The 21,563-nt window shown below is 36.5% G+C and overlaps 1 long non-coding RNA gene and 1 pseudogene across 1 annotated transcript; both read right to left on the bottom strand.

The window, feature by feature from the left end:
• Window positions 1-682: 682 nt before the first annotated feature.
• Window positions 683-19,044, bottom strand: LOC122327254 (annotated as a pseudogene).
• A 4-nt stretch (window positions 19,045-19,048) lies between these two features.
• LOC122357958 lies at window positions 19,049-20,999 on the bottom strand. The gene is made up of 3 exons (XR_006252552.1): window positions 20,564-20,999; window positions 19,559-19,663; window positions 19,049-19,064 (listed from the first exon to the last, which is right to left on the bottom strand). It is a non-coding gene; the product is annotated as an uncharacterized LOC122357958 (long non-coding RNA).
• Between the last annotated feature and the right edge of the window lie 564 nt (window positions 21,000-21,563).

Here is a 21,563-nt window from a genome sequence, read left to right as displayed (position 1 = left end):
ACCATTACGTAAAGTGGGACCTTTTGCAAAAAAAAAAAAAAAAAAAAAAAAAAACAAGCATTAGTGAAGGTGGTAAAAAAGTTCAACCAAGAAAGAAACTTCTGCCATTAATTGCTGTGTGCCGTTAATATCCTAATCTGTGTCCTGAAGATGAACAGAAGGTCTTACGGGTTTGGAACAATGTGAGGTGAGTAATTAATTACATCATTTTCATTTTGGGGTGAAATAATCCTAGTAAGAAGTCATATAGGCTATTGGGAGTCACAAAGAAACAGAATGAGAATTTGTGGTTTTATTGCATTCATAAATAAAGGAAATTATATATACAGGCTATCTGTATTAATAACTGAGACAAGGCACATAGTAAATCCCATAACTTTTCCTGCAACTAAGAATGTTCAGATTTAAAACAAACTGCAATGAATTAGAGATGATCACAAGAATGTTCTCTAAAACAATTGGGAAATTTGATGCTCTCCTTCATTTAAATGCAATAAATTTTAGAAAAAAAACAGGAACTACTACTGAATCTAGTATTCAAATTTAGTGTCCAGTGATCAGTTTATAGATATAGAAAGGTGTTATATATTTGCATAATTGTATGATGTACATTGGATGTTTCAAGAGTAAACAAAATAAATAGAAATTATCCCTGGAATCCCTTCTGTCACTCCCAAAGGCTTCAAAACACCAAACATTTTAAAAAGTGCAAAATTAAGGAACATAATTATTCACCCATTTACCAAAACAAGCTTGTCATACATAAAGGATGTACCATGCTTAAAAAATTACTTAATGTATTTAAACATTTAAATGGTTGCCAAATTTATTATTAAATCAAACATTCTTCAAATAAAGGCTTAGGCCTTTGATCCCTGATGCTCCAGAAATCAACCTTTCCATGACAGGAAGTACAGCTGACCCTGTGTATCAGCACAAACAAATTCCTTCGGTCACGTAGGTTCACCTCCAGCACCTGGACAGGGCCTCCACAAACAAACATGCCCACCTGTGAAATACAGAAAATGAGCAAACAACAGAAAGCAGACAGAAATAAACACTGGTACACACACACACATAAAAGCAAGAGTTAAAATACCTGTTTCTTAGTTTGTCTGTCCCACAGTTTGACCGTTCTGTCATGGGATGCTGAGATGATGAGGCTCTCTGTAAGCCGCAGAACACTCACTTTGTCTGTGTGCACCTACAGACCAGTCACACAAACAATCAGAAACACGTGATTGACATATGATCATATCTATGAGAGAATATGAAGATACTTGCCGGTCTTCTCTGAGTCCAGGTGGACAGGTTAGGAGGCTGATTAAACCACATGTTCCCTTTACAATCGCCACACACACAAAAATCTGTAAAAAAACAAAAAAAACAAAAACAAAAACCCAATGTGACTTAAAAACAAATCAAATCAATAATTATTTCACTTTATGACTACTAAAAGGAATGGCTTATTGTTTGAGATTTTTAGCCAAATGACAAAATATATTTTTTATTGACGTATCATTTTACAATCTGCAAAGATGTAAAAATATGCATTACATTTTATAACAAAATAAGCTTTTTCACCACTAACTTTTATGTTTTGTTTGTGTGCTGTAAATCACCCACACAATTCCTAATCAGAACATTAAAACAGGTCTACTGTTCTTCACCGCTGCAGCTGTGATCCAGGAGCTGACCTCTCCTGCCCTCTGGATTGCCTTTACGTCTCTCCCTCCGCTGTTCCTCACTCAGCTTCTCCTGATGCTGCTGCTGCTGCTCTTCCTCCTCATTCTCCTCCTCTTCATCCTGATTCTCCTGCTCTTCCTCCTGATTCTGCTGATTTTCCTCCCGATTCTGCTGCTCTTCCTCCTGATTCTCCTGCTCTTCCTCCTCTCGTTCTAAGTTTTCCAGGCTCTGGCCTACTGCATCTTCACAAAAATTTATGTGGTGAGATCCACTTGGATTCACAGACATCTGAAAGAGATCGTTTCAGATTAAAATAACAATTTTCACCGCCAATGTCAATATCACATGATAATTAAAGATGATGAACTTACAAGGATGCCAAGGTACAGTATGCTCTTTTTTTGTCCAAAAAGCCAAAAACTTTTGCTATCGTTCTCTATTACGCCGAGAGGACGTACCTCGTTTGCCCAGCTACAATAAAACACATACATTACTACTTGTTAAAAATATTTAATAGAGGAGTGCTATAGGGACAGCTTCTACATGTATAAAATTTGTGTTTATTTACTTATAAGATTCTTTGGTCCAGTCTTTAGTAGAGACCACATCAATGATTTTTCCATCCGTACATGCTCCAAACAGACTGCCACAGTAGAACAAAAAGCTCACAGGAGACTCCACTTTGTATGAAGATACATTATTGAGTCTAGAAGAAAACAAAAAAACAACCAATAATAAAATAATAAAAATAGACACAATTTTGTTTATATAAATGTAAATTTACTTGAAATTATCCATAAAAAAAATAACAAATGTAAACAAAAGTATACATTACACTAGTATTAATATTACAGCAAAATGCACTTTTAAAGATAATGAAATATATGTGTGTGTGTGTTAAAAATCATTACCCCACAATGCACTTCTTGGAGTCCCGCTCCAGTTTCAGACACATACAGAGCAGTCGCTGCAACTCACCGCCAGCTCGTCGTCCAGGCATCTCAGTGACCGCACATAAGCTCCCATCACTGACCTTCAAACAACACACACAGAGCTCTACACTCTGACATTTCCAGATGAAAGACTTTGTATTTGTATTAACAAGTAATAATTATAGTTCTTGATTACCTTCTTCCAGTAAACCATTGAATTCTGATGCCATATCTCTAATCTGCCTGTGTCATAACCACACACCATGAGATCATCAGTACCCAAGAAACACAGAGCTCTGACACTGCCCTTCTGACAGCGAGGGCTTTCTGTAGATTAATGTATACAAAAAGGCAAGTTATTAATACTAATCAAATGCTACATTTGGATGCATTACTTTTACAGGAAAAAAACTGTTTAAGTGAATTTTTAATGATTTTAGATCATGATTTTTTGACCATTTGCTGTACCCATTGCTGTGACGATGCTCCAGGACCTGAGGAGCGATCCACTGAGACAGTGAGGAACTCTGGTGGTCCATCCTCTTTACACACTAAAGACTGGATTTCTGCACTGTGACCGTACAAGTACTGTGATGCTGTACCTGTAAAGAAAACAATTGGATTAGAATATATTAGGAATACACTGGTATTCAAATTCTGGATGATGTAGATAAGATGAAAATTATTTTCATTTGATGTCAATAAGAAAAAACATTTGGTATTGGGCAAAAATTTACACAGTACTAAAATTCTTTGCTTTCTCTTATAAATAACAATAAAACACTTAAATTTAACATCAACTGATGACCTGTATGATATCGATATATTATACTTGCCTAGAATTAATCTCTGGAAATTATTTAAACACAGGTTTTTATGTAAATAAATGAATTATTAATGAAAAGCTGTTACCTGCAGTGGATGCCAGAGTTTAACAGTGCCATCTTCTGATGCTGAAGCTACCAGTAAGTCTTCCGGTTTAAATTCTTTTTCCAGATCTGTGTGCAAAAAATTATTTTGCTATGATTTTTTCTATATGAGGAAGCTACATATCCATATTTATCCATTGTGTGTATTAGTCAGTGCACCTGGCTGAGAGACAACAGTGCAGTGATGGAGACGTGACTTGTGGGCCTGGATCCTGGTGATTTCTACCCTGATTCCCACTTCCAAACCATCAGCAGTCCATCTGTAGAGCCTGACATTACATACTCCTCCTAAAGACATTAAAACAGTAATGTTAACAGCTTACACTTCTGTTTGTCTTTTCAATGGCACGTATCTTACCCAACAGCACAATGTGTCAGAGATGAACTAGAGAGAGGATCTCTCTCAGTAAACGTCCTGTCTGGATATCACATCAGCATCTTGCAGTCACTGGAGCAGCTGAGCTGAGGTGTGAGGAAGAAGTTTTGTAATATTCAGTGCAGTCCAGAATCAGCAGTTAATAAAATGATAAAATAAAAACAGCACTTTGTAAATGACTTTTCTCCACCACAGCAGATGATGTCAGGGCACATCCTGTAATCAGTCTCCGTGGCAATTGAAATTGTCTTGGAAAGAACTGGAGAGAAACGTATCTTCCATATCATCAAGCCTATTAGAAAGAGTGGGTTTTAAAATGAGTGTGACAGGAAGTAATTGTTTCCCTTTACATTTCTTCCAGTAATACACACATTCTCAGTGGAGAAAGTACCTGATCTTTCCTCTGAGAGCAACTCTTTCTCATCAGGACTGAAGGCAAAGGCATGGCCCTCCATTGTGACCTCTCAGAATACACACATCACGCTGCGATTAATCAGGGCTTAGAGTCAATTATTCTTCAACCACAGGGCAATGAGTGAAGTCATCTAAAACAAAGGAGATTTTTATTACAACCAAATATATTCAAAATACTTAGAAACTTTTCTAATATGAAATAAATTACATTAAAAGATCATCCCAAAACAATCAGATGTAAAAATAAGATCAAGTGAGTTTGCAAAAACTGGTAAACATCTAAGAAATATTTGCATACACTGACCAGGCTGAAGCCAGCGCAGGTAGAGTTTTTGTGCTGGGCAGAATAGGTCTTCTGCACACCAAGATCCTATCAGCACAAGCTTTTTCTGGATTATCTCCTTGTCTTTCCCAGACTCTGAGACGGTGATCACGCACTTTGACATCAGCAGCTCTGTTCTTTGACCTTCATCCACATGAGGCCAGAGCATGGACACTGGGAGGTCCTTACTGGACCAAACCTTCTCCTGCAGCACAAAGCATTTTGGGATGAGTTTACAGTTCTCTCTGCATATTTTACTGAATGATAACTTGGTTTAAGAATGTGTATAAGGTTGACATGATGCTGGATGTAAATGTTTATTTACCTGATTTTTTAAATTGAACTTGTTTTTATTTTTGTCCTCATGATAACTTTTTAGCCTTTATATTCTGATTGCAATACAAACGGGCGTGGCTTTAATACTTCATTTCTATGTCTAGTGGCTTTGTTGCTGCAGTGATAGTATCTGCAAATGATGATTAAATAACATCATCTATACAAAGGTACTTAACTAAGGTATTTGGATGTCTGAAGTCTTAGGCCTTCTGTACTTACAAAGGAGAGTGGAAATAATAACGGTGATGTTTGAGAAAGCTTAAACTTTAACAGGAATGAAATAAATCAAGAGCCGTCTTTGCACTTTAAGATGCATTATATCAGAAGACTAATGGCATTGATGGAAGATTTTCTCTGTTTAAATCTGAATTTTAAAATTCTTTAATTCAAATACTTCAATCTCCTAAATTTAAATTATTTAAAACATATAAATATACACAAACGAGTTCAGTAAAAGTTTAAGATAGCAGAATGAATTAATGTCAAACAAAAAAGTCAGTTTGAAGTCATATAAATCAAGCGGTTCAGGCTGTTAACATTCATAAATAGTAAAAATACTAAAATAGGAACAATTTATTTAAGAACATAAAAGTACCTTTTCCTCTCCCAATTACCATGTAATAGTTTTTCCCAAGACCACCAGACCATACATGAACCTAGACAGAAAAATACCCAGTCAATAATAAATGTCAGGATGCATGGCAGAGGCGAATCACTTTGGCAAAATCTCTAAGAACTGAAGACTGTCAGATAATGTTCCTCACCACACTGTCATGTCCCAGCGCTCAGCAGAGTTTCCTCCCCTGCAGGAAGTTTAGTGACTGCGCGATGGGCAGCAGTGAGCATGATAACTTCCCACACAAGAAGCTGCTGTCACCATTAGGCACGCACTTCTCTGACAGACAGCCTGAGCACAACATGAAGGAGCAGGAAAGACACACTCCGCGCGAGCTCTCATGACCTGCAGAGTCTAAGGAAGACAAATTATTCCCCATTTATTTTAATAACATGTCTTTGGTATCACATTCCTCACGTAACGTTCTTCTGTTCAAGCCAGTTCCACAACCCGAACACCTCCATCCCAGCACCCCACTGCCATGAGCTGACCCTCAAGGTCAAAGTTCACACAGTTCAGAGGAGAAGGATTCATAGGAAGAAACCCTTCTGTGCTCTTCATTTAATACACCTGATGCAGCCACACCAGATGATGAATACTTCAGAAAACAACAGCACAACACCACATGTAGTTCAGAAATAATCAGGCTTTCTTGCTTTTACCTTCAAATTTTAAGTCTAAGTGAGACAGTAGTAAAGAGTTTTCTGTCTGGACTATTGACATCACATCCCTTGTGATCTTGTTGGTGTGAGCATTCACCTGGCTTTAGTTCTTAATATGATGGAATATTTTCCTTGAGTTAGTCTTATTTCATTTGTGTTTCCATGCATTTTGTGAGAAAAAAAATGACCTGCAACCATTCGCAACATCCCACCTCCACCTGCCCATCAAACGAGGTTGTGCCCAGCTCCTCAAGGAAGATGCATCTGGAATGTCACACGCTCACTCATCAGTATTCTCTTCCTGTTTTGCAAAAAATAATACAAAAGCTCAATTTAATTTCCACTGAATTATCTTTAAAGAATTTTAATTTTTATGTAACTACCACTGTCAGTCTCTGTATGCCCAGGAAGTGGGTGTTCCGTCTCGGTCCCCCACTGCTACTAAGTTTTCCATCAGGACTCACAGCCACACAACTCGGCTCAGAGTGGAAGGTAGAAACCAGTTTACTGAGCAGAAAAAACAGTAGTGTTGCTGCCAGTGCCGTATTCTGGAGACTTTCGTTGTGAAGGTGAAGCTACATTCTTTATGCTTCCAAAAAGACCTTAACTAAAATCAATTGGATTAAATTGTATTTACAACACTGATCACAAACGTTACTTTAAAATATTAAGAGGTGTTCAGCGCAATTGCGTGAGACAGCTCTGTAAAAAAAACAGGACAGTAGCCTATGCTAGCTGCAGAAAGAGAGGCTTACTACTGCAAATACATCACAACATGCTGTGCGGGTATGTAAGAAACAATGCTGTTGAAAATGCTGCCACATGACACCAACCCCTACAGCTCACTACGTCACCTCCTTAGCACATCTATACAGGTGGAGCTGGGAAGGTGGGTTTCTGAGCGCTGCAAAGCTGCTACAGCAAACTCTAATTATCTGTATTTTGAATGTTTTGACTTTGATGATATTTGAATGAGTCAGGGCAATCCAAGCTCTGCCACATGTAGTAATGAAGTCATTAGGTCAGATTAGGTTAATTCTGGCATGACTCTAGATAGGGCTAAAGTCCGATCAGGTCTATGTAATTAAATGGAATTCCAAATAAGAAAATTGACAGATAATTAAAATGTAAAACTTTTTTTACTTGATGGCGTTTTAAAAAAATTAAAGTATGTAAGTAATATTAGGAAATGGGAGAATGTGTGCACAAAATGCATGAGAGTCTAAGCTATGATTTATATGAATGTAAAGACTCACATACATATAAATATTAAAGCTTTCTTAGAAGATTCCTAGAACCTTTAAAAATATAGGCCCTAGACATAAAGTAATTGTTTATACTCAAGTGTGACAATTACATGCTAATAATTTTTAGTATGCTATTAATTACTCTTCATTATTTTATTATAGATTCTTTGTACTGCATCTGTAGTTTAGCCATTTTACAGCATGCACTCCTCCATTTCTCATCATGCTTTCTGCCCACAAATGGGCAGGCTGTCTAAGGTTCATTAGAGCCGTTTGTACAAGAAAGCAGGCCACTGGGAGAAGAGAAAGGCTGTAGCGCTTTAGAAAACTCAGACAGTCTTTAAAATCCTTCATGTTATCTGAAAAACACACATATGAATTTGATTTACCACATAAATTTAACTTGATTTGTATAGCTAAAAGTACATTCTAACTCATTGAGGACACATTATGAACATGAAACTATTTTAAGTACTTTCAAGTACTTTTGGTTTATAAAATACAACAACAGAAATGTAAAATACCTGCTGATCTTTAAACACCTAGTTAGTCTCCATGTTTTTAGCCTTAATGGATAAAAGGAAAAACAATCAATACAATCTATGATATATAAAGAACATACTACTGTTAAATTAAAAACTTTAAAGCTCTCTTTCTGCAAACAAAATGTAGAGTTTCAGAAGTTTGGTGAATAAGCCCCTGCACTTTTATTAGCATAGAAGAAGTAATGTGGACAGCAGAAAACACAAGAGGCTCCTGATTACTGCCCATCCCCTGAGCACAGAGAAGAGACATTTCTGGGTTTTATAACCTCCACTGGTCTCTGAAGCTGAACTATCCAGAAGAGAGCAGGAGGACACTGACAGGTGTGCAGGGAGTTGAGACAGGAGATATAGCATCAGAGTGAAGAAATGCCTTCAGCCTGAGTTGACTGCAAGGTAGGCTAGGGAAAAGGTTATAGAATAATTAGAGAATGCTCTAAAACAATGGTATTTAAAAAAAATGTTGACATATCATAAATTCTCATAAATAACACGATGCATAAGATACATTTTTTCCACACATATACACACACAAAAAAACACTAAAACTAAGCCTTTAAGAAATATTGCCTCTAAACAAATAAAATACCATGATTTACTTGTATCTTGTTTTGCTGCAATTGTCAGATGACCTCTGGTTCTACTCTCCTCAATGGAACTCAGATGCAGATGTTCAAAGGCTGACTTCACCTCTGGATATAGGTCAGATTAGGAAGTCATCCCGAGAGGGCGCCAGCCATGGGGTGATCAATCAGGCTACATTGAAGAACAATAGACAAATTATTCCTTCATCAAAAATAATAGATTTCTCCTTATGTCTTTATATTTCACCGGGCTGTACCTGTACAAAGTTTGCTGTGAGAATATTGCCATGGGAACCACGGCTCTCTGGATGCCTTGCTATATAGAAGAATTTCCTGTGAGTCCACCAGCCCACCTCTGGAGTTTAAATCGTTGCATATGTTCAGTATAGTGTAGAGTGAACTCTCACAGTCCCTGTGAAGAAGTGACAAGAAATATATTTGTTTTCAATACATTCAATTAAAACCAATTTTAAAGAATGTTATGCAAATATTTGCACAAAACAAATGTAAATAATGTCATAAATCTTCAGGTCAATATATTATTTATTAATTGCTTAAAAATTAATTTGTTAGTAAAAAAATTCAATCCAATATGCAACCGCAATCCTGGGCCAAATTTAATAATGTAATTCTGCATTAAATTAATAAGTTCCTGCCAGAAATAGCTCAATGTCTTGCACCATTGTAGCTGATGGCAAAAGTAGCTAGTGGTTAACGCTGGGCAATAAATACACAGTGTGTTTACCAATAGAGCTGATGGCAGGTAACTGTGCCTCCCAGTCACTGCTCTGCAATATGATCTTGCAGCCTCAGCAGACTGTGCTGCACCAAACTCACCAGAGACTGAGGAAAGTGGAGGCTGTCATTTACCACATCTAAATGACAAACTCCATTATAAAATGTATACTCAACACACCTCTTTTGCAAATAACATTGTAGATAACTTTAAAAACATATTAAAAATTATTTACCTTCTCAAGGAGGCGCAATTCTTCGCTCCTCACAGGCCAAATGGGTAGTGGACTCTTAGAGCCTTTCTTCATCAGCAGTATACAAGCTAAAGGGAAACACAATGATAATTGTACTAGAGCGTGCCAAAATAAATGTTTCTTTAATTATTCCAGGCAGCAAATAATCAGGTTCACCTGGTTGCCCAAGAAAGCAGTCACTCAGTTTCTTTTCCAAACTCTTAGGCTGCTTCTGCACAATCTCCTTCTTGTCAGGTAAAGTGACTGCCCCAGAGGAAATGACCACGGTACCTTTTCTTATGCTAACAGTGTTTTTGTGAGATGATTCTGAGTAACACTCCAGGATAAACAGACACCTGAGAGGACAGTGACAGATTGATGAGAAAGTTTGTTCATTTTGTAACTGCTTATTTACATTAAGTGTGTGTGTGTGTGTGTGTGTGTGTGTGTGCTTGTGTGTTTGTGTGTTTTATGCATTGCATATTCCTCTCTCTTACTTTAAGGATGTGCTGTGGGGATCCCATTCAGCGCATGACCTCTACTGCTCATGTCTCTGGTCCTTATCAATAAGCAATGCTAGTGGCTCTTTTGTTCCGGTCATTTCCAAGTTCAAGTGGAAGTCAGACAAGTCTCTGTAGTACAATAAGACAATGTTATAAATGACTTGAAACATGACATGACGATGCATTTTATCAGATACTTGCTTACTTATAAGATGTGTTTGGAAAAGCGCTCCACATCTTCTTTCTTTTCCTCATCCACTGAACAAGACGTGAAAAGCTGCTCAACACTGCAAGCTGACTGGCTAACATCTGTAGAGTAGGATATGACATCACACAGAGAGGGCTTTTCTGTTTTGACAGAGGATTTGAGTGCCTGGGCCAGAATTGTATAATAAAATAGATGACACAGAGATATTTAGATTGAATCTTGGTTCAGAAGATTCATACCCAAAACAAACGTTATTTATAAGATGTACAGTTACCATGAACTGATCTTTCCTCTCAGTTTCCCTCAACCATCAAATTCCTCCTTTTTGCTGACATTCCTGAACTTTTCTGTAGCCAAAGAAATAAGTTTTGCCCTGTAAATGAGAAACTGCTGCTGTTGGGCAGCTCCTGATGCACTTCCTGTTCATTAATCTCTAAATCCATCTTCATCTGTCTCCTACAAAATAAGAAAATACATTTTTGTGATGGAAGGAATTTCTAAAGTGTGACAAATTAATAATAATAATAATAATAAAAAAGCAAAAGCAAAAACAATTTTTGGAGGGTAGCGCACGTGGTCCCATCGTCATTAAATAGATTAACAGAGAAAGAAGAAACTAAATTTCTAATTAGTCAAAGAAAGGTGAGACCTAATCTATTTGTCTGCATACAGTTTTTGAGCATATAGTTATCCAAAGCTGACAGATTTTAGGACATGAAAGCAGAATATCCTAATTGAGTACTGAATTAAAAAAAGTAATATATATTTTAAATTTGGCCATTTATTTTAAATCAGACTTTCGTATATCTTTTATCACTTATCAGTTGATATATTGGTATTTGAAAGCAGTTAGTGGCCCCAAAGAAGTTTTGACATAAACTCTTCTTTTCATGCATTTGAACATGACCTCCACAAAGGCTGCTGTATGGTTTCCCAGATATCCTCAGCACTGCCTCCTAGATTCTCAGATCTTTCAGATAGGGCTTTCCATCCACCACCCACCATTCACAGGGGATAACTAGGAGAATATGAGGCAGTACAGGCGTAAAAACAGAACACTCCTGTGCTGACAAAACAAAGACTAAACTCACTTTTCTGTCACTTTGAAGTGATTAATTCTGGATCCATGTTTTAAGCTGTTCATTTTAGCTTCAGCTTCTTTGGATTCTATACAAAGTCTGTCCTCCATACCACTGGCACCAGACAACATACAAACATACATTGATGGTCATGTGATGTACAACACTGTACTGTATTTACTGCAGTTGATATTATTTTCCATTATTTAATTAGAAATGATAGGCTGTAAATCAGTCCAGCTTTACAAAATGAATTCAATCCAGCAGATAAATAATAAAATAAATGTATACCTGGTGAAGCGAGGTGACATAGAAGTAGAAGAACATCGCTCTAGGCAGAGTCTGGATACAGAGCTTGAAACTGTCGAATCTCCATTTCAGTGATGGACAGCCCACATCGGTTCAGGTTATTCTTGGAAAGAGCATGGCTTACTTCTTTAGGCCACTTTTCTCGATTTTTTTATTTGTGCTTCCCCTCAAAAAAATCTGTATTTGTGTAGAAAGTGTTAAATGTTAATGTTAAATAAATATCTTTTACTTTTAATCCAATTTATTGCATTCTTGTAATGTATTAATCTTTTAAATAATAATAATTTCATATCCTCAAATTTCTGTAGCGTTTAAATTTGCCTCTATAATTTTACCTTGCAACCTTCTGGTCAGCATTAAAATCTAGTTTAACATTAAGCATTGAGTCTAAACATTAATCACCTGTATCCACACTTCTAAAAAGCACATCTATCAGACAAATAGACATAATTACCCAGCTGTGCTGAGCTCAGTTAGGGAGGCGGGGCGGCAGGGCCGTGTCTCTCTCCCAGAGATCCCGAGCAGCTGGCTGCGACAGACCTCTGACAGACAGAGCTCCACAGCACAGTTGGGCGCTCACCTCCTCTGTGGCGCCCAAGCGCCAGCTCACTTCCTCAGGTAGAGTAGTGAGGCGGCTCGTCTCCTGACTCAGGAAACACACTACGCTACAGAACATCCCTCTACGTGCATGTCTCTGAGCATTAGAAAGAGATGAACACTACTTTTACCTTCATCTATGAAAGAAAGGGCCCAGATTTATTTACTCTTTCCTGTCTGGTTTAACTGGAATATATAACTGGACCACAGTCACCAACATAAAGTAAACTGACATTTTACTGTAACAAATTTTTTTTAATAGTTAACCTAAACTTTGGTATTTGCTGGAGTGAGAGGACTTTAAGCGGTTCTCTCAGTTCAGTTTTGTTCCCTGTGTTGGCGGATGTTATAGACTCCTGTCCATGTGCTCCATGCTGCAGCATCCTCGAGGGCCTCTCTCTGAGACAAACCCTCGACCACAGAACAACTCTAATAGACATCTGAAACTCCAGCCATGAATAGATTCTAAGTAAAGTAGTAAGTAAAAATACACGAAAATATATACCTAAAACTGACTTTCAGCAAAAAAACTTTTCAGCAATGATTATAATAATAATTATTATATTTTTCCCCCTTGAAGCACAAAGAATAATTTACCTGATGTATACATTATGACCCCAAGAAGACTGGAGCAATGATATCTTTCTCATTACTGTTTGGCTAAATACTTTGCAACCATTGTGAGCATCAGACATCTTTCAAAAACATTTTGCCAAGCGCCTTTGAATTTTCGAAATTGTAAAGAACTGCAGATGTTGTAAATATGTGGTAGATCTAATCTATCCTCTTTTTCTAACAACAAGAAGAATATATTTAGTACGACATAGATTCATGTATAGATCTTACTTTTCAGGATCTGCTCACTAAACCCCCAAAGCTCTACAGTGTTGGAGCTCAGTTTGTATTTCACATTTTCATTTGGGAGACCTGTTTAAAACCAAACAATATAGTATTTATTTGCACCTACAACAATTTTTGCTACATTTCCATTAATGGGCAGACACGAAAAAATGGAGAACAAGTTTCACAAAACATACATGTTTCCAAGCAGCACATCTATCGCAACAGCATCCCGATTGATATCTTGCGATAGTCATTGATGTCTGACATTAAACTGCTGTCTGTGCTTAGTTATTTTCAAACACAACTACTCTGATCAGCTGGCAGAGACGTTTTAACAGACATGTCATTTAAAATAACTGTAACCACGATTCTGGGAATGACGAAATACACATAAGGTGCTCACACCTTTTGTCTTTTGTTCAGTTAAGCTTGGTAGCGAACAAGCGTTGAAGACATGAATTCAGATTGTACACTGTCATCATTCAAATCCTGAGAGAAAAGAGGACAGAGAGAGAGAGACAAAAGAGAATAAAACAAAAAGCACATTATCAAAAAATAATGTACTTAAGAACAACATCAAACAGCATTGAAGTACAAGATGGATATGTAACTTTCCATACTTGTAATTTGTGTATATTCGCAGCAAAAGAAATTCTTTACCATTGCTTCATTGCTGTCTCATTATACAAAATGATGTCCAGACTTCACATCTGACCTCTGGAGAGCCTTCATGTCTTTATGTATTTCGGAATCTCACTACAGTAGTTAATCATCATGCATAAAAGTACTGCAGCTTCTTGCCTATACGAGCATTATGAATTTACAATAAATTTAATTTATACTAGACCTAATTTCTATTATGCAACAAAATTACAAATCCACAGTCAGTCACTCTGAAAAATATATAAAGTACAGCTGTCTTATTTTCATACTTTAAAACAATAAGATTCTGTTAACTGACGATGCAGAGAGTTTTATTCTCACTCCCGATGTCTTCTGTGCTTTCCAGGGGCAAGCAGACATCAGCTGCACCACTCAGTCCGATCCTCTGAATAATTAGTATTACAGATCTGAGTGCGTCCTGGGAGCGGGATGTTATACTTGGGGAAATCTGGTAGCTTTCTCCAAAGCACAGCAATGCTTGATAGAAGCTCTGGAGTGTGCAGCCTCTGACTAACAAAGTGCAAAATGAAGCAGTAAAATATCAGTACCCAGCAGTAAAATAGACTAAATTGTTATAGTATAATGTTTATTATTATAAGTATATTTTGATCCTAAAATAATAATACTATGTAAATGATTTCTTTATTATTATACTTGATATTCCAGAAATACACACTTTTGCTTTTTGGGGGTGCGTTTGGTATTAAATAAGCGTGAGGCGAAGGGAATGCTCAAATTTGCAATCCTCAAATACTCTTTAAATTGCTGTTGTTTCCCATTTTGTACTGTTTAAACCGTTTGCTCTTTGGCAATTTCTTGCCAACCCCTTGTAAGACCTCCCACCAAGCAGCACCTATGACACTAGGCCACACAGCTGAAAGAGGGAGAAAAGGTCCACTCAAACTTCCTCAGGTACAGGTCTATGAGAGACACTGTGCTCTCTCATTTAGATTAATGTAGATTCTGCTAATTAAAATATTTTATTTTCCTAAAATACACATAACCAGTCTATAAATATAACATCTATCATTTCACAGCTTATCGTTTTACTGTGAGAATGATAGTACTAATGTAACATAACACCGTTACTAGGCTCCAAAATGACTTTTATATGCAGACAGAAAGCGAAAAGGAAACTGTCTGCTCTGGATTGCATGATTCTGTGAAGAAACACACACTAAACCTGTAAATGACTTTTCATCATGTTATATACCTTTCCAGTGTTCAAAAAGCCCCAGAATTAAGGGACACTCAGCTTTGGAAGTCAGTCTGTTGAGGATCTTAGTATGATGTTTACTCACTGATGCCCCACAGAAGTCATGTTCACTCAGAGTTCCTCAGCATTGCCATAAAGGAAGAGATTTTCCATCACTGCAATTACAAAAAACACCATACACTTATGTCTGAGTAAATAATCAATCTATAAATCAGTTATGGACCCAGTGCATGTCAATGCCACACCTTTGATGGTTTCTCCCCAGGTGGCAGCTTTGTTTCCCTCACTGACTCAGTTTGCATTCCCATGTGTCAGAGACTGCTTAAAAGTTTCACGTGGCTTTCAGCTCTCTCTCTCCTCCCAAACCCCACTAAGACCACTCTGAAGAAGGCCTTCCAGATCCTTTCGGGTATCTGCATGCACAGACAGAACAACAAATACTCACTTATGACTGGAAGGTTACTGGACCAAGCAATCAGTTATAAAAAATATTGACAAATATGCCAACTTGTAGGATTAACTTTTTTTCCCAGAATGGCCATGACATGTTCTGCAGACTCTTTGATGTGGCGCTATCATCTTCTGGAGTTGAATTCCACTCTATTTTTTATCCTTTTACGAATCCCGATTCTGGCTCTCCAACTGTATCATAAGATATTCAGAAAAGTAATGTACAATAGTAATTACAAATGTTATGTGATATCAAACACATCAAACCAAACACAGTAAAGCTCACATATTTTTGAGAATGGAGTCATCGACTCTGGCAAGATCACCCCCATTTTTCCATTGTTCATGAGTTTTCTGAAAGAAGAGTATTTTTAAAGTGATGTGAAATGAAAGTCTAAAAGAAATTAAGTTTGGTGTGCAACACAATCTAGTATTTTATGTCTTAAAAATGTAAATGTTTTTGTAAAAAGTTTTTGATCACATTACCTCTCCTTTCTTTTGTTTCTTAAGTTGTGTTTGCTGCAGCGATGCTTCCGTGTATTGTATTTCGCCAGCTGATATTCAGTGAACTCACTTAAATTTATCTGACAGAGCTTTTTTCAGGCAGGAAGGTAAGATTTACTGAAACACTGCACAAAAACATTTAAAAGGCATGAAAAACTAAAGAATAGAAGTAAGAGCAAAACAAAATCCTTATTTAAACTAATATGATAAAACCATATTCAACATATGAATACACGGTATGAGTACAAATATGGTGATAATTTCTTAGAGCAGTAACATATATTAAAACAAATATTAAAACTCACACTAATATAGATTCTTGCCACCTCAGCCAATCAGATGGCAGTTGTACAGCAGCACAAAAATACCTTCTCAAATGCGGCTTAGAACCAGGCAGATGGGCGCCAGTGCCAGCAGGAAGTTGGCTGTGATACGAATGTTTAGTTCCTGCCTAGTATACACCGCAACCTAAAACCAATACAAATACACAAACTATATGTTAACACTTGACAACATAGCCCCCACACACTCACACAGTCAAAAACAACCTTTAGGAGAAACTCAGTGTCTTCTGTGGTAATCTCTGTGGCCAGAACCTTAATAGTGACCCACACACTTCTCTTCTTATCCCAGTCCTTCTGACCCGGGGTACAGCTCTTATTGACAAGGGAGCAGCACACCATATATTCAGCAGGTTGTTCTGAAGGACAAACAAAAGAACTGTGAATTCGATCACAGTTGAAATTGATCTATTCGTCATCTGGTTTAAGAATTGTTTAAACCAATACATGTACATGTGCGTCTTTAAAACAATAGAATATTGTGAAAAAGCGTATTTTAAAAATGTAAACTTTTACATATAGCCTTAGATTGATTTTCACAATCCAACTGAGGCTTCAGCTTGTCTTTATTGTTTGATCGACTGTTTTTCATCATCTTTCTCATGGAAATATACCACAGATTCCTTGGGGTTCAGGTCAGTCATGCTGGCTGACCAATCAAGCACTGTAATGTCATGGTCATCAAAATACTTGGAAGAGGTTTTATCACTGTGGGCATGTGCTAAGCTCCTGCTGAAAAAGGAAATCAGCATCTTCATTAAACTTGTCATCAGACAGAAGCATAAAAGTGCTCCAAACTCACCTAACGGAAGGCACATATTTTTGACTTGATGAAACACAATGGACCATCACCTCTACTGGTACTACATCATGGAACCTCAAATCATCACTGGATTTTAAGCAGCTTGGATTCTGTGCCTCTCTACTCTTCCACCAGACTCCAGATTTCCAAATTAAATGCAAAATTTACTTTAATCTGAAAATAAGACCTTGAACCACTGAGCAACAGTCCAGTTCTTTTCTCCTTAGCCCATTTAAGATGCTTCTGACATTGTTTCTGTTTCATAAGAGGCTTCATTCCACTTCTTTTTGACTTTTATGTGCTGTAAGCTCTAAATATATATGAAAGTTTCATACAAAAGTTTAATACAAATTTAAAACTTCACATTTTTAGAGATGCACCTATGTTATTGAAAAGTTTGAAGTAGTTAAGTTAAAAAAACATTAAAACTTTTATTCAGCAAACATACATTAAATTCATCAATAGTAAGAAAAGACATTTATAAATGTACATTTTAAATACATTCTGTTCTTTTGAACTTCAAAGAATCCTGAAAAAAGCTGTTTTTAATTTAATAAGAAATGTTTCTTTACATTTACATTTATATTTACATTTAGTCATTTTGCAGGCACTTTTATCCAAAGCGACTTACAATTGAGAGTACAACAAGCGATTAATTTTTGTTCTTTAGCAACAAAGGTGCAAATTAAAATTATTCCTAAAGAACCACGTGACACTTAAGACTGAAGTTATGGCTGCTGAAAATTTGTATAGAATATTTGTATTAGAAATCACATTACTATTTATACGAAATACACACACTGACACTAAATATAATAACTAAAGAATACATATAAACAAAGCTAAAAATAAATAATTTGTGATTATTACTAGCACAGTATTAACTATTACTTAGATTCACACAAACCCTGAACTGTGTTCACTCGACTCACCTTTCTCTCCCTCAATTCCACAAGACGCTCATCCTCACTTGCTTCCAAGCACCCCAAACTCTTCAAGAGGAGCTAAAGTCTGCTCCCCTCTCCATCTAAATCCATATTCAAAACAGGCATCTGGTCATCCTCCTCAATGCTTTCTCGTATGGCATACTGTTAAGATTACAGATAAACAAGAGACTACAATTAAATATATATGCATTTCCCAAGAAAATACCAGTCTTATCGAGTATTTGTAAATTAAAAACAAGTATTAAATTAAGTGCTGCACATTTAAAATCATACATAATCATAATGTGCTTTCTGTGCAGCAAATATGATTTTTAATAGTAGAAACAAATTTGAAGAAACAGCATTATGTTAAAAGTGCTGGAGTTTTAATTAATACAAATACAAATTTGTGTAAGTGAATAAAATAATTTAGCAAAACCTGCAGTTTTATAAAGCAAGGGGAAATCATTCTATACCTGTCTAGGTTCCTCGCTAGATGCTGCTCCCAGCAGCCCTTCAGGTGTGAAATGCATGTCTTCAGCTTCTCTCTTTTCATTTGAGCAAGTTTTATTCTCCATTGAAGGTGACTGATAGGAGCAGACAGGTGGGGCGGCACTGGATGACATTTTGGAGTAAGAGAGTAAAGGATTATGGGAATAAGAGGAGGTTAGAGAGGATGGGACTGGAAGATGAAGTGAAGGCTTCATTAGGAGGGTATTCTTGGTGCTCAGCAGAGAAGAGGATGAGGATAGTGAGCTCTTCGTTGTGGATGACAGAAGAGAGGAGGTGGTCATGGTGGAGGACAGGCTGGTTGGCTGGAGCGCTGGACATTGTGAAGAGATGGAGGTCTGCTTGGCCCAGGATGGAGATGTGTGCTGATGCTGGGACAACACTGAGGAGCTTGAGACAGAAAGCGATTTTCCAGCCTTGAACTGCTATAGTTTCTTTGTATTCTGGCATCGGTGTTACGCCTTCAGATCAGTCTGAAGGGCCGAGTCTTCATGGCTACCTTTCGGAAGAAAGAGAAATGCAGAACATGAAATTGTACACAAAAATACTTCAGAAATCATATTTCTATTTATATATATACCCGTCAAAGTGTAAAGAATTTTCTCCTTTTAGATAATGTTACTCTTCATATGCCTTCCACACAGATTAGGCCATATTAGTAGCTAGCATCTTCTTTTTTTTTTTTAGCCTGTGTGAATATTTTGAAAGTTCAGTACAGAACTCAGTAATCACTAGCATTGACAAGCTTGGGTGTGTCTTAAGTAAACAACAAATCTATTGAAGGCACACCTAAAACCCCAAAAAACAAGTTGCCTCTATTTAAATCCAGAGTCTTAACGTACTGGTACATTTCCCTTTGATTGTCTGTGAAGTGATGTGCCTTGATTAATAGTTGCAGTGAGGTTTGATTTTAGACATGTACACCTCCTTCAGATTGGAATTTCTCTTTAGAGTTCAAAATGCAATGTAAAGTTCACTTTGCAATACACTTACTGTTGATTGAGAAGGACCTACGAGGTGTGAGGTGTAGGTCAAAGTCCTCTATCTTAGCTGATAACAAATGAAGAACAATCTGACCCAGGCATAGACTTTTGTCCTCTGTCGAAAAATGAGCAAATTTAGCACATGAAATGACAATCTTTGAAGTTATATATTAAGTTAAATCTAACTATTCATTTATAAATAAATTGTTTTATTCATTTTTGTAATGAATAAACATCTCATAATGGCATTCTGTTTCCAACTGGAATATGACTTTCTGTTACAATTTCTGTTGTAATTACAAAGAAACAGAGCATTATTTTCTTCTGTAGTGGACAACGGAGCATACTGTTAACTATGCATTTTGTGGAGACACAACAAGTGAATAAGGAAAGAAATTATTGGTCAATAATGTTAAAAAAAAATAAGAGATATGTTGCCAAGTCCTATTATTAAACTTTTTCTTTATATATTGCCTCACAACACATTAATATGCAAATTAGATTCAATATACAGATGCATTGTATAGAATTTTTTATGGACAAGTTATGCAATCTTTCTTAAAACATAGTTGAGAATCACATTCGTACAATAGTTTGTTAAAATTAACTTGAAACCTACAAACTCATTGGTGAATAGAACAACAAGTAAACATCAAAAAATGTGGGGGTTCCTTTTTCTTATACCCCAAATAATTATATATTATATATATATTATATATATAAACACGTAGCACATCAGCACTCCTCATCTCTGCAATAACACATCCTATCTTTATTTTTACAACCACTTCTTTATCATGGCATGGTCATAAATGTGCACAAACACAACAGATACACATGCAGACAATCCAGTCAGCCTGGCACTGCAGTGATTATAAATCGCCGAGCAACACAAGTAATATTTAGCATTACCGTTGTAAATAAACGCATGCACCAGGCCTATATTTGGATTATTACGTGCTGTACGGTTCCTTCGGTAAAATAACAAAAAAATAAAATAAAGAAAACACCTCACCTTTGATACTTTGTAAGCAGGTATTGTGTTAAAGGAAGCAAACCGACCTACTGACAAACTTTTTGACGTCTTTGCCCATAATGCGTATGTCACTAACACTACCGTAATGAACCGAATACAGACGCAATGAAAGCTCGGTAGAGGAGGCGTCTCAGAACAAGAAAAGCTTTCCCTCTATCACGGTTTTAGTTTTAAAGACTACCAACTATCGACAGTAAATGTACTATATTTTAGAAGGAAAAGTTTTTTTTTTTTTAAGTCAAATGACCTGCCTATGGAGAAATAGATGTTTTATATTTGCGTACAAGAACTCATCCCTAGGAGGATCAATTTGTGGAATATTTCACTCCAACATTATTGTCTGCCATTTTGCTCCTACTTTACAAGAGAAAATGTAGGACCATTACGTAAAGTGGGACCTTTTGCAAAAAAAAAAAAAAAAAAAAAAAAAACAAGCATTAGTGAAGGTGGTAAAAGTTCAACCAAGAAAGAAACTTCTGCCATTAATTACTGTGTCGTTAATATCCTAATCTGTGTCCTGAAGATGAGCGAAGGTCTTACGGGTTTGGAACAATGTGAGGTGAGTAATTAATTACATAATTTTCATTTTGGGGTGAAATAATCCTAGTAAGAAGTCATATAGGCTATTGGGAGTCACAAAGAAACAGAATGAGAATTTGTGGTTTTATTGCATTCATAAATAAAGGAAATTATATATACAGGCTATCTGTATTAATAACTGAGACAAGGCACATAGTAAATCCCATAACTTTTCCTGCAACTAAGAATGTTCAGATTTAAAACAAACTGCAATGAATTAGAGATGATCACAAGAATGTTCTCTAAAACAATTGGGAAATTTGATGCTCTCCTTCATTTAAATGCAATAAATTTTAGAAAAAAACAGGAACTACTACTGAATCTAGTATTCAAATTTAGTGTCCAGTGATCAGTTTATAGATATAGAAAGGTGTTATATATTTGCATAATTGTATGATGT

Source organism: Puntigrus tetrazona, chromosome 2, assembly GCF_018831695.1.
Source record: "Puntigrus tetrazona isolate hp1 chromosome 2, ASM1883169v1, whole genome shotgun sequence".
Taxonomy (NCBI): Eukaryota; Metazoa; Chordata; class Actinopteri; order Cypriniformes; family Cyprinidae; genus Puntigrus; species Puntigrus tetrazona.
This window is presented reverse-complemented; position numbering and strand designations above follow the sequence as displayed.